Source organism: Manacus candei, unplaced genomic scaffold (genome assembly GCF_025592945.1).
Source record: "Manacus candei isolate 608988 ecotype Guabito, Panama unplaced genomic scaffold, ASM2559294v1 h1tg000056l, whole genome shotgun sequence".
Taxonomy (NCBI): Eukaryota; Metazoa; Chordata; class Aves; order Passeriformes; family Pipridae; genus Manacus; species Manacus candei.
This window is the reverse complement of record NW_026138104.1, coordinates 5,989,653-6,004,110: the sequence shown is the minus strand read 5'-3', so window position 1 is coordinate 6,004,110 and position 14,458 is coordinate 5,989,653. Positions and strand designations below refer to the sequence as shown.

Sequence of the window (14,458 nt, the reverse complement as noted above, 5' to 3'; positions counted from 1 at the left end):
AAGTCTAGTTTTGTCACAGTTATGTTTCCATTGCTGGTAACTTTTCCTTCTTTCTCTGTGTAGAAAGTTTGTCCACGAAGTACAGTAGCTTAGCAGCAATACTTGTCAGGGAGTTCTTAGGTGAACTGTAAGCACAGGTTTTGCTTTTAGACCTGTTGGAGCTGTCTGTTGCATTGTTTGACCAATACTTTCTATTCCAAATGCTTGCTTTTGTCTAACTTTGCCACTTGGAACTGAAAATGTCCATGTCAGTTGTCATCCTGGAACAGCTCTTCCAAAGCTAAGATAAATATCTATATTACTTTACTTATGTTTTGAAAATTTATCTCTTTTTTTTTTCTTTGAGTAACTTAAATATTTTTTTTACTGCATTTGATGTTAAAAAAGAAAAATAACGAGGCAGGAGAGGAGGAATATTTATATGATGGATGAGTGTTCTTCTGTTGGTCTGCATCTAATTTGCTTTGAGAGTGTAGCATAGCTAGAATTTACTATCTAACAGCTACTTAGGATTACCTCCATGTTTGCTGCTGGATGTTGGACTGCTGCATATTGGACCAAGCTGAAATATATGAAACAGGAGTAGGAAATTTCTCCCTTCTGTGCCATCAATGCCTCAACAGTCTACTGCCTTCAGGTCATTCCTGTGTAAAGGAGACAGAAAAAAACTGTGGGAAGCTGTAAATAGAGGATTGAAGAAAACTGAAAAAGAAGAGCGTTGAAATTGAGACTAGCTATTGTTTGGTGGAAATGGAGAAAATTAGGACAACCTGGGCAAGGAAATTGGGACTATCAGTTTGTAAAGAACCATTAGTGTTTGGGCAAAGATATAATATAAATGTTAACTTTGACAGGGAGCTATTTTTAGAGCCTGGCAGATTGAAATGTGTGGCAAAGGACGATACAGTCTATCCTTAGTTTGTCCGCTCAGGTGGCAGATGTCTGTGTGATGGGTTTAAATGTTGCAACCTGTGTGAGTGTCAGTCCAGGAATTCCTACTTTCTTAGCTTTTGGGAAGATAAACTAGAAAACTGTATAAAAATATTGAAGAAAATGTTACTTCAAATGCATTGACAAACATTTGTAAGGTTAGGTAGGAAATGACAGATTTCAGGTTTGTTTGGAATCCTTGGTAAAGACCATATGTAGGGTGATATAACTCTAAATTACATTCAAATATTTTTATGTATAATATTTTCATATTTTTAATAACCTAACTACTGTATTTGCTTATTTTCATTGTCCAACACTTGTCTTTCCACTCCATGATTGTGTATACAGGTCTGACCTTCAATTTTAAATGTGAAACACAAAGTTCATTCCAGCTGCTAACAAATCTTGGCTATCTTGGCACATCAGATATATCTGCCATAAACTTCCTGCTTGAACCTGTAATCGTTCCTCTGACTCCTTACCTGGAAGACTGTTTTTTCTTAATTCTTATTATTGGTTTCATAGGAACTGATTTGAAAGTTGACCTACACCCTTTTAAATTCTACACAATATGTAAATTTTCCGAAGAAGTATGATGTAGAACTCTCATCTGAGGAGTGACAATGTAAAGTTGAGATCTCCAGATCAAATACATCTGCTTTTTGTGTGCTTACAATCATCCATTGATTTAATTTGAAAATGAATGTTCACTGCTTCATATCTTTCTCAGTAGTGTTGTATCTGTTTTATGAAGTAGAAAAGTATGAATTCAGCTGAGGTCTATAGAATAGGTTTTTCATAAGATAGCCTGCTCAGGTCATGGCCATACATTCGTTGTAGGGATAGTTGTCTTACTGTATGCCAGCCATCTGTTTGTTAGGGCCTATCTGAAAAAAGTCATTGACCCAAAACCAGTGGAATTAAATTGCCCTGATTGACTTTGCACTGGAAAATATTTGGCATATAAAGAAATTTTAAAGCTTGAAGTCTTTAAACTGTCACATGCCCAGAGGGAGTATGCTGCAGCTCAAGTGTAAGGAGACTTGCACATGTGGCACCTGTGAAAGGAGAGTAACAGTGGGAGAGGAATGGGAATGAAGCAGGAACAGACAGGTGGTTAACCTGTGGGAGCTCTGGAAAAGTATTAAGCAGTTTTTCAGTGTGATTGTCTCCATCTTAGTAGTTTTGTGAGAGCTGATCTTTCCTCCCGTTCACCCTCTTCATCTCCTTGTCATAGAAACCCTGCATTAGTGCAGACAGCATGCTGATGATGTTACCATCGTGATGCGTTAGACCAGCTCTCATTTTCATAGTATCATGGGGTGCACAGTGTGTTTTCTGAGTAGGTGGTCCCATCACAATTTTTTCTGAACTGTTGTGTAGAGCTGCAGTAATGTAGTTTGAGAATGGGCTAGTACAAAATAGCCCTTCAGCTATGGTCAGGCTAAACAGACTTGGGGAAGGGAAGCATGAAGCTAGTGATTCTGGAGGTTCATTTGGTCAGGCTAGGAGGAACATAGAGTTGTTTAGGGTATCCAGAGATTGGAGGCAGGATGGGAGGGCAGCGTCAGAGGAAGCGTAACACTCGTTCTGACATCTTGAATTGCTTTCATACCACGTCCTGTGCAAAGCACACGCTGTGGCAGCAATCTTCAGTAAAAGAGATCTGGCTATAGGATTTAAGTAAAAAACATTTTTAACTGCACCATCCAAATAGAACAGCATGTTATTGGAAGTATCTAACAGTGCCTTATTTTCAAAAATGTGTTCAGCTTTAAATTTTGGAAGAAGAATGAATATTCTGTGCTGCCAGCTTTTTCTTCTGTTTGTTTCTTCCATAAATTTGAAACGATAGTGGGGACTGTGCAGCCAAGCACTGCTGGTGAATGGATGTTGGAAAAAAGAATGAGAAGCCACACTGGTATGGAGGAAATCATGTGGCTACAGCTATCTATAGGAAAAATAAACATCCTTTTGCCACTTCCCCACAAAAATGTTTTTATATCTGGAAAGAATAATGGAGCTAAGGCAGATAGAATACTGAAAGAAATTAACATCTATACACAAAATACATTGCCTCATGTAAATACAGCATTGGGCAAGCCATTTCACCTCAGAGGAAAAATCTGTCATTGCAGATGAATTTAGGAATTAAAAAATTCAGTGGAATAGCAATACGATTGAAAATGTAAATGAAATTTCTTCCAGTACTGTGTAAATTATAGAAGTTATTGACAATAATGTGTGGAAGGAAGAAAGAAAAGAATACACAGAAACAAAATTGTAAACAGTGTATGGCTGAGCTGAGGACTGCCTCTGGTTATGAAGTATTTGCTTTTCTTGGTTTTATATCTGTGCGTTCTTTCTTTTTATGCAATATTTTGTTTGCCAACCATAATAATTTTCTTAAAATAATCTTAAGATGTCTTTATTTTGTATTTCTCCAGTTGAGTTTAAGAATAGAGGTGCAAAGAGACATTTTCACAATCATAAACTGAGGCACGGAAGGCATGTCATTTAAGCTTACCATATGAAAGACTCACCCCGAAGACAAAGATGTGCTCCAAAAATGTGTATTGCTGTGGGTTTTGCCAGCTTCTGATTCAGCAATGACATAAGTTTGTCTCTCCAAGTGGAGCAATTTTTCCAATAGCATAGGATTCTGAATGAATTTTTGATAAAAGACTGAGCAGGAGTCATTAATATTCACTCAGAACAAAAGAACCTTACTAAAGTAAACTCTCACTCCATTTTTCTTTTTATTTCAAACAGCATTCTGAACACATATTCCACTGGCCTGACCAGGGTAAATGGGGAACAAATTCTTCATGCTGCTATGTATTGAACCAACATTTCTTATTTATTTAAAAAGACAGAACATTTTGTTTTTATTTACTGAAGGAACACCTGAGTGTCCTGAAAGGAGGTGATGATAAACTGAGGCACCATGTGGAAAAACATAGGGATGTTTGATTAAAACCAGGATATACACTGTCTTTGGTTCTTCAAATGAGTGATGTAGATGAAGAGATTTCTGCATCTTTATGGATCTTAAATACTGGCAAATAGTATTTGGCACAGTATGACTCCAATACTATACATTATCTTTCATAATGAGCAAAGACATGAAAACCTTTTGTCTTTTTCTGTTTAGATTTGAATCAAGGCAAATGCATATTCCAGTATATAACAGGTTATGGAGGAACATTGTTCTATTCCAAATTACTTTTCCCATGGATGGAGAACACATGAATAGATTTTTTCTATACCAGTGAGTACATTTACTGTTTTTGACAGAGTACAATCTGCAATTCAGAGTGCAGTAAACTAAACTGTACGGTGGATAACACATCTTGTAAAAGAAGGAAAGCCGGATTTTAGTTCTAGATCAAAATTTACCTAATGAACTCATCTTCTATTTATACCTTATTGATTTTAAAGTTCAGCTAACTTTAGCTTTTTTTCTAAGCTCTCCTCAGCTCCATTTTAACTCTGGAGTACCTATATTGATTACATCGGTAATCAATACATATCAGCTACTGTGTCTCTCTTTACAGCATTCCTGAAAAGGTCCCACCTTGAGTTGTTCTGATAATAAGAATTATGTTGATAGTGATTTCAGCCATTTCTTGTACCAATGCCTTAGATAAAATGACTAACTCATATTAAACAGATTTCTGAAATCTTGTGTTTTTCGGGTGGTTGTGATCTGAGTGAGTTGTTTCAGGGCATGCATGAAAGTAGGCTGTAAATAATGAGAATTGTTCTACACAGATAATATTATTTTGTAACGAATTAATGAAAAAGTAAATTTCAATTCAACATAGTCTGTAAAAGAGGTCAGGCGGCATTAAACTGAGTAAAGAATTTGTGCTAAACTAATTTTAACCTCATCTTTGCATTATTCAAGTAAATATTCATGCTTTTGACTAAAATATAGATCTCGCAGAATAGAAAATTCTGAGCCCCTGTAATATTTTCTACTATTTACGGACTCTACCATTTTCATACATGAGAATTGTGTATGGCAGATATTTCGCATATATTTGGTGTTAAACATAATTCTGATTTGTTAGAAGCAGACCCTTTGGGATTAGTTGTGTTGTCCTTATTGCTGAAAAGATAATGGCTATCTACATGGGAAGAAAACTTTTGTTGGGATTTTTTAGAACATAGAACATGTTTATCTTTAAACACTCTTTTCTTTTGTGGCTAGAATAGAATAGTACTGAATTAAAGCATATAATTAATTTGAGTCTCCAGCAGAATTAATTATAATTTGTAATGGACATAAAATCTGTGAGGAATGTCCATATTCTTGCACTGTCTGGAAGTCATTTTACACTAGAAGAAACAAATCACAACAGAAATCCAGTGCTTTTCAAACGAAAGCAAAGCAGCAAAGACTGATAGACTTGAGCAGGAAGTAGAAGGAAACCAAGTTTTATGTAACAAAACTGATTAAATTTGACAATATGCAAATTCATCAAGTTTTCTACACATGAACAAATCCACTTACCTGCTTTTATATCTTTTATCAGTACATCTATTAAGTCAAACCGGGATAAAGGTAAAATTTTTGCAGTTAAAGTTCAGATAGAAGCAGACCTTCAAAGAAGAATCTAATTGAAGTGTATGAAGTTAAGTCTTAGTATTTTGTTGGACTTGAGACAGAGATCATATCATTCAAGGTCGTTATACCTGAGTACAGACTTATTTTCTCTGGTTTACTTACTTTTTTTTTCTTTTTTTTCTTTAAGGATTTTTAAAAAAATTACCAAGATTCAGGAGTTCTGTCCTTGTAGTGACCCTATGCTTCTTAAAAGTTGAGTCCCAGAAATTGGAGTGTCACTTCTGTAGACTTGGTCTTGACCAAATGGTAATTATTGATTCTCTACTTTAAGATCGTTAACAGTTTTATGTCTGGCAATTTGTGTTCTTTTTGAAAGTGACTAATAACAATATAAATTTTTAATTTCAAAACCAACAACTTTTATGTTAAAAATTTTTATCTAACAAAGTTCACGAGCACCTTTTTAGCTCTTAGTCTTGTAATGTTACTTTAAATGCTGCTAGCCTGATATATGATATCTCCATCTGCCTTGATGTCATATGATGTTATCCAAATACTGTTCAGAAAACCTATTGGGTCTGGTCCACCAGTTCATCATTGTAAAAGTTCTGATATTGAAAAAATTCATTCTGCAGTTGCGTTTTGAACTGGTAATCTGTCTTCTTAAATTAGGAAGATGAAGATCATGGCATTCACAAAAGATTTGCTTGCTCAGGTGAGATATTCACAGGGTATAATTTTCAACACTGTCACACGATGTGTATGAGCAGAGAGCAGAATCTGCAGCTCTGTTACAGCATCATGCAAGTATTCAGCATCCAAATGGTCCCTTGTCTGCCCAGTGCCTAAATCCTATCAGAACCTTCCAGCTGAAGTCTTTAGGCAGAATTTGGAGCTTACCTGCCACTCCACAACTGCAGTGTATGTGTCACAAACACGTTCTCTCAGGAACTGGGTGTTTAGAGAGAGGAAGGCTTATTACCATTTTCCTGTTAGTTCAGGTGTGATGACATTCCTCTGGGAAGTGATAGACATTACTTCCAGCCCAGCGGGTGCTTGAATCCATAGCTGAGGGACCTAATCCTGACTGTAATGGGGATTGTGATGGGCATTTTGCTAAAGCTGTACCATGGTATAGACAAGAACAGAAGGTTCATGGGCCAGAGAAGAGTCTCATGAGGGAGCAGAGCTCTCTGGCTGAGTCTTGTAGTTATCACACACTAAGGACTAGATGTCTCGTTTCTGGCTGCTGCTCCAAAGACTGTTTGAATGTTTAATGATAGTGGAACAGTAAGATTAAACTCATTATTAGCCTTACAGCCAACATGAGATCAATATGACTTGTGCTCCGATACTAATTTTTTACCTCAGTTTGATTTTTAGCTTTAGAAAGTTCTAACATCTTAAAACCCCCCTGTGGATAGCATTAGTCAAACACTGTGCTGTACTGGATGTTAATATCCTAGGATTTAAATATAAGCTTGGGGAAGCTGAGTCTGGCATATTTTGAATGTCTACACAGAGCATATTATAGCTGCATCTTCATCTTGCAAAGAGATGGTTTAAAATTGTTAAAAGGAAGTGAAATGTGTAGTTACATCTGGGGCTGTAGAACAGCATCCATGTATGTAAGATTAGGCATTTCCCACCCCCGGGGTTTGCAGTTTTGTATTACAGATTATCGTTATTGCATACACTTTTCTGATGAGACTGAGAAATTTCTTTAGCTGTAGTGTAAAGCTGCCAAAATACATTTACCACAGACCTTAAGGCAAATATAATTCTTCCAGAGGCAGCCTCAGGCTTTGGAGGTTTTTGTGCTGAAAGGCAGGCTTAGACTTCCCATGAGATCATCAAAGAGATAAAAAGACTAAAAGCTCTTCAAAGCTAGGCCTTAGGCCCTAACACAAATTAATTCTCTGGTGATGGTTTATGTATGTAAAAAAATGAATAAATATTTACAAAAATGCAATTTAAATAGAAACTTACCCAACTAGACTTGAAATTAACTTTTTAATATTACCTATTCTTTTGAATTGAAAGAAAAACATCTTACTATAACTTTAATTTAGACATCAGATGGCCAGGAAGGAACATGGTATTTTCTCGCCCTTTCTGTATGCAAGATTTCAGAGAGGTTATCTTTCTTGTTTCATGCTGAGTAGTTACTCCTGGTAACTAAAGAGACATTCAGATTGATTTGCATAACAACTAACTACACTGTTATTCTAACTCTATCCTGCACATTAACCCAATTGATTACCAATTGTAGTTTAGTATAAGGTCCTAAGTGAAAGAACTGATCTATGTTCTGATCTCCTTTCACTTTTTCCTTTCATATTTTTTTAGGCTGTATCAACACTAAAATTTGTTTAACAAGAAGGTGTTCTAGGAAAAAAAAACACATCTTCAATGCTGTAAATAGAGTATTATAAGATAAGAGTTAGTTTATGCTGGAAATGACTTAACAGAAATATGACTGAAAAAGAGCCAGGAAAAATCCTGTTGAGAAGCTCAGTGATATCAGCATTAAAACTGTAGGGCTTGGAGTCAAGAAATCTTGATTCATTGCAGGCTCCCTTTCTTACTGTGGAGATGCTGCTTTGTTTCATGGCTCCCTGTTCTCCACCTTGTAAAACAGAATGATAGGATTATCATATATCTTCAGGTATAGAGCAAGGACCAGTCCTGCAGAGTAGCTATTTATCCACTTTACAAAATTCCAGATGTTCAAAGGAGATTTAAGACAGCTTGTTCTCCAGATCAAGTCTGCTGCACCTCCCAAACCTCTGTCTGTACCGTGGTTGTCAATTGGCCATGAATCAGCAGCATGATAGGAGCAAGTTTTTTGATCAGGCTTGCTTACTACCCATGGCTGTTCTTACTTAAGCCTGACTCCAGCTGAGGCCTCAAATGCCCGAGGACAGGGAGAGGACTTGGCTTGCTCTGTGCCTGTATTCTCAATCAAAGGCTTTAGCTCTGTATTTATAAATTTTTTTAAATCATACCCACAAGAAGCTGTATGAGTAAAAAGTATTAATGTTATTAACAGCGACCAGTGATCATGCCCAGTGATGGTATTTCTGGATAATTTATAGTGTACAAAACATTGCTGTAGTATTTCTTTTGCCTTTCTCCTCTCAGGAGGTACTTACTGTTGTGTTTCACGCAGTGCAGGCATTAACCTTCTTTGATTTGAAGAACTGTAATTCAGTGTGCTTTTTTAAGTGGTAATTTAGATATACTGTGTTATACGAAGAGCATCGTAGCACTATATTATTAATTTATAGGAGCTATTTTTTCCTATAGTAAAATATAAGAACTGACATTTTAATAAATATTATGATGGTTTTAGTAGATGGAGAAGTATACTCACCTAAAAGTATCAGTGTCGAGACAACTGCAAATTTAAGTTCCACTGTTGTCATTGCTTGTTTTCAAGAGTAACCAGGTCCCAGGAATGACTAAAAAGTAAGATGAAGCAAGAAATACCAGTTTTGTGTCCACTACTGTTTTGAAGAAAACAATTCAGACTTGAAGTAAGATGATACTTTAATATGAAAGCAAATTAAATAACTGATAAAGCATAATTGCTTTATATATTTTTTCATAATTTTTTTGTGAATGATGGATCAAAAGTAAACCAATTTAAAAATAATACATTCTTCTGCTAAAATCTTTTATTTGGAAAGTGCTGGATCAGCTTTTATTTGATCCATGCGAAAGAAATTTCCCTGGATGTAAAAAAATTTTAAGCTGAAATTTTGCAAATAAACAATGGACCACAACTAAAGTAAAAGGTAAAGTTTGATGTAACTTGTTTTAAAAGACTAAAAAAATCAGATAATGAATCATTCTGCTTCAGATATTCAATTAAAATTCTTTAAAAAGATGATCTGCATTTCTTTGAATATAAAAATATGTTACTAAATACAAGTTGACATTTCTAAATCAGGTACTTGCCACCTCATCAATGATATAAGCAGAAAAGTATTTTTCAATGGATAGTGGAAGATGTTTTTATCATCTTGTCACTGTTGTCATGGAAACTTGTGTATATCGTTGTTAAACAGAGTGTGCATAAGGATCTAACATTTCTGTGATTTATTATTGCTAGCTATTGTATTTTTAGTGTATTTTCTTCAACATAATAGTCAATGCTCACGAACTTGTAAGTTGCTCTCCTCGACTATAACCACGAACACAATTAGAGGATTAGGTTGTCCAGAGAGCCCTTTTTATGGGATTCTTTGTTAAAAGGTTCTTTTCAATACAGGTTTATTAAGAGTTGTATTTACAAATCCATTGTAGCCTGTTATAAGCACTTAAAAATTAATATTTATTCAAGTAGACTATTTTGACACAGTACCTTTTTTTGGGAAGAATGAGCTATCTATCAGTCATTATAAACTCTCAGTCTTGAAAATTGTGGATCTTTTCTGAATGTGCATTTTATATGTTATGTGCTTTTTTTTTTTTGATTACACTGCTAAATTCGTAGTACAGCTCGTGTGTATAATTGCCTTAACCTATCAGGCATGGAATGGTAGGCTAAGAGATGCTTGACTATGACAATCCAGATTTAATGCTCCTGGACACAAAGTATGTCTAACTTGTTTTTTTGTTAAAATCTTATGATGGATACAATTCAGAAAGTAGACAAAAAAAGGTGAACTGTTTGTTTTCTTTCCAAATGAGATTTAAGAACCAGTAATTTTAAACACAATAAGAGTGATGTATGTTTTACATAAGTAAAGGTTTATTTTTGTCTTTTAGTGTCTGAAGGTACTACAAAATATGCCTTCTCCTTCAATTATTTATGACTTGAAATTATTTGTCTTGATAAAAAAATGAAGTTACTAAAATAAACTTTTCATCATTGAACAAGTGACTTCTGTTACTTCAAATGTGTTAATTAAATTTCTTTTCTTATCCTGGCCTGTTTGGTTTCATCTTTTGTGTTTTGGGGAGCTTTCTGAAGACTATTCTGAAGTTTAAAAGCTGTTATTTTAAATAACTGTCAATGAAGAATGAAGTTTTTTGTTTTACGATTACCTGTCTGTAGCAATTTGATGCAAATGTAACTTACCTGAGAATTACAGTACACATGAAGTGTTCCAGAACAGTACAGTTTTAAGGGTATTTTTAAAGGTGTGTGTTACATATGGTATTGGCATTGTTCGGTCCAGAGAGTTACAGTAAAAGGACTATGAAAATACAAGCGCAGAAATATGAAGAAGAAAAAACTCAATTAAATACAAGTAAAATAAACCACCGTGGCTTTAGTTTCGAGAAAAAAATGCATTCATTAGGTAAGCGAGGGTTATAGACTGAAAATTAAATTTATAGGAAATGTCCAATTTTCTCTTCCTGCTCCAGGAGTTTCTGTCAGTTCAGGCAGTTAAATTCAAAGTAATGCCACAAGAAAAATTCCTGGCAAGCAAACATACCCAATCTATATGGCTAAGGACTAAAAAGGAGTCTGTATGTAAGACAAATACATTTTTCTGTTATTTCAGATTACAGTAAGCCATATATGAATATATAGTCACCAAGAGGAAAAAGGAAATATCTTTAGCTTTTTAGGATTTATCAAAGCAAAATGAAACTTGTTTATTACTGGCTTCATACCTTTTACCTGCATTTGCTGATGATTTTAGCTGTGATTTATAGCAAAGTAGAATTTCCAAACTCTTATATATTCGTGGCTCTTTCTTCCATAGGACTTAGTTTTGGATCAAATGAAATTTTTGTAAACGGAAAACTTTGATCTATCCAAACTTTTCTGCAGGTAAGGAGTCCTAAGAGAAAAGCCATATATCCCTGTATTTTCCTCTTCTGCCGAATGCGATTTTGGTTTTATGGATACCTGACACAGTAACCCAGTCAGCTGATAGTTTCATTTTCTAGCCATCTTCTGTAGAACAGCCTTGTGAAATCTAAGTCTCCAGCTGCAGAGCAGAGAGATAGCTTGGGTGTGTATTGTTCTCTACAGGTTTCAGGGGACTAGCATGCAGGTCTCTTGGCCACTTAGCTTACAGATGTAGCACCAGGGCTTCAGTTTTGTAGGTAACAGGAAAACATATCATGACTATTCATTGTTGTAATGTAATAGAGGTGCTGAAGAGCCTCAGCTGCTATACCTCAGAGCTGTTAGCTCTGGTGGACTCCCATACCTACTTGAGCACTTGGGTAAGGGGGAAGGGGCTTTATGACACTGAACAAGAAAGGGAATTGCCACAGCTGTGTCAGGTGGAATGGATTAAACAGTAGCAATGCAGTCAAAGTTGGCATCTCAGCTCCTAATGCATCAGCTTGTGAAGAGAGCTGTAGGAGGGATAAATTTTTCAGGCTTCTGGTTAAACTGAAAATATTAAAGGGGTGGAAACACCAAATTGCTTCATCGTTGAGGATTTAATTTCTTGACAAATGAAAAATTAGAAAAAAAATTTAGGTGGAACTGTGTATCCCAGCTAGGAAATACCATTTTTGAGGCTTAAAAAGTATTGTGTAAACATCGTAGGCAACTATAAATATTGGCAGAAAAATGAAGCAGAGGCTTTGGGGTATTTTTAGAATACATTAGTATGTGAAAAACTTTATGTTGATTTATTTCAATGTATTGTTCCTGATCACAGCTAAGGTTACATCCGCACGGCACAATCTTATGCCCTGATGACTACTTTCAGTTCTGAATGGGTTCATTTCTCAGGATAATGAGCTCAGACTACACTGCTTCTTGTATCTAGGTTAGATTTGGTATTATTATGTGAAACTAGCTGTGTACCATACAGACATCCAAAATGCTCTGTCATCAAAATCCATTTGGGCTAGACAATGTCTCTGAGAGTGTGTGTTTGCAAAAAATGTCTATATTTATGTATTTATTAGGCACTGAAAATTCATTAGATTTACTGGGATTCAAGAGTCAGTATTCTAACATCTCATTTGTATTTGTCTTTAAAAATATCATTGCCATTCTCTGCTTTACCAAGACCCTAAATAAAATAACTTACATTGAATGAAAATCGTAGCTTAGAACTGTGAGGTATTCGCAGGTTTTGAAGTGTTATTGATAAATGCAGTGTTAATGATCTGACAGATACAAAATTATGGGTAAGTTTTTTTTCGAAATAGAGCCATCTCTTGAATTTCCTTAGTTAATGTGAATTGATATTTAATTTTCAGGGAGGTTAAAACTGGCAGGCTGGGATTCCTCTAATTATTCTCTTTGTGATTCTGGCGCTGATAGCCTAACTATGAGCTTCCTTATACAGGGCTGCTAGGAACTTCTAGTCAGATAGATGAGTATTTCTAGAAATGAGAAGTAATTGAGTGTCAGCACTTACAAATGCCTTGTGTGCTTTTTGAAAAAGACACCACCATCTGTGTTGTGTTGAATTCATTGTACTTATTTCAGTGATGTGCGTGTCTGTCCAGTTAGAGCAGAAAATAACATTTTAATTTCAGGGATATCTGTGGGTTGATTTTTAACTCACTGGAAACAGGAAAAGCACTAAAACTCTGCCTCTGCTCTTATTAGATTTTCAGTCCAGAATTGAAAGAAGTATATTCATAATGTGTACATACCTCTCAGTATAATGCTATGCAGACTTTGACCTGAAATACCTTGGTCCTTAATTTGCAACCTATGTTCAAGTACCCTATGAGGAACTCTGCATTAAACAGATTTGAGATGGTGATGTTTCTGGTATCTTTACTAGGACAAACAAAACCTCTACTGTTTTGTGAAGTGGTAGAGAAGTTCTTTCAGTACATGTCAATATTGCATATCTCAGAAGGCTTTTAGGGATTATGCCAAAAAAGTCCAGTGGTATTGTTTGTTCAGGGACAGAATTGAGAATCACCGCTATATTGTTATGTGAATCAGGGCCAAGATGAGATGAAACATTTTAACTTTCTGGGCTAACAACTCCCAAATGTATTTTTTGAAAGATTGATAAAGGGACAAGGAGATGGTGTGGCTTTGGCCAGATGTGGACTCAGCTGTGTATGATCAAAGTGGGAAAGCTGCCCAACTGTGCGCCTGAACCATTCACATGCTGGGTCAACTTGTACTCATGGAGACTCAGGCTCATTTACGCCCCATGTTTCTTCTGCTTCTGCCTCCTCAGCAGATATGTGTTTAAACTGAGTACTTGAGTAATGTTCTGTGTCAAAAAATAGTGCATCAACACAAGCCAATGACAGCCCTAAGTGTCAGGAGATTGAAATGTCTCCTTTCATAGGATAAGCCATATAGTTTGCTTCTGGAATGCTTGTCTTCTCTTATAAAAGGTTCATACACAGTGAAGGTTGCATATTGCAAGTACTGTGCTTCTGTGAACAATTTAGACAATGTACAGTTATTTTAATGTTGTTGCATCTTCTTCAGCAAAATAGCCTCATTATTAAGGCTGAATCTGAACTGAGATGTGAAACATCCATGCAGGGTGGATGGAGGTAAAAATGCAGCGTTTCCTTACAAAACTTGAATAAGTTGGGTACTTCCCTGAAGAAGCCATTTTTCCTCTTTGTGTGCATATTAAGTTATCTATAATGCAGTAAGAAATTCTAATTCTGCCGTGCCCTGTGTGCATATAAATATTGTGTACACACAGCACTCCTTTACAGCATTTTCTTAAAACTTTGTACAATTTGATTTTGTTTAATCTGTGCTGTTTCGTGCCAGAACAAACGACTATGGATTATTCCATTATATGTAGTGGAAAATGGTTCAGAAGTGTCAGTTTGGAGATTTTGGTAAAAAATGGAGGATTTGTAGGTGAAAAGTAATCTTTAATACAACATAGTTCATAATTGTTTTGGAGATGTAAAGCTCAGCATTTTAACTAGGCCCTTGTTCAGATTAGATTTAGTATTTTTAGCATAGTTTTAAAAATGTTGTAAATGTACACAAACATTCCTGCTGATTCTAGATTATTTATTACC

The 14,458-nt window shown here is 35.6% G+C and overlaps 1 protein-coding gene across 4 annotated transcripts in view; it reads left to right on the top strand.

Annotated features, from left to right (window-relative positions):
- Positions 1–14,458, top strand: part of NEBL (nebulette) — a 253,449-nt gene that overhangs the window by 143,999 nt on the left and 94,992 nt on the right. The window contains exon 4 of one of the 4 annotated variants that reach the window (XM_051802509.1): positions 11,230–11,297. The exons of the other annotated variants lie outside the window; for them this stretch is intronic. The gene's annotated coding sequence lies outside the window, so the exon portion shown is untranslated. The remainder of the gene's footprint in view (positions 1–11,229; positions 11,298–14,458) is intronic. 4 annotated transcript variants of the gene reach the window in all.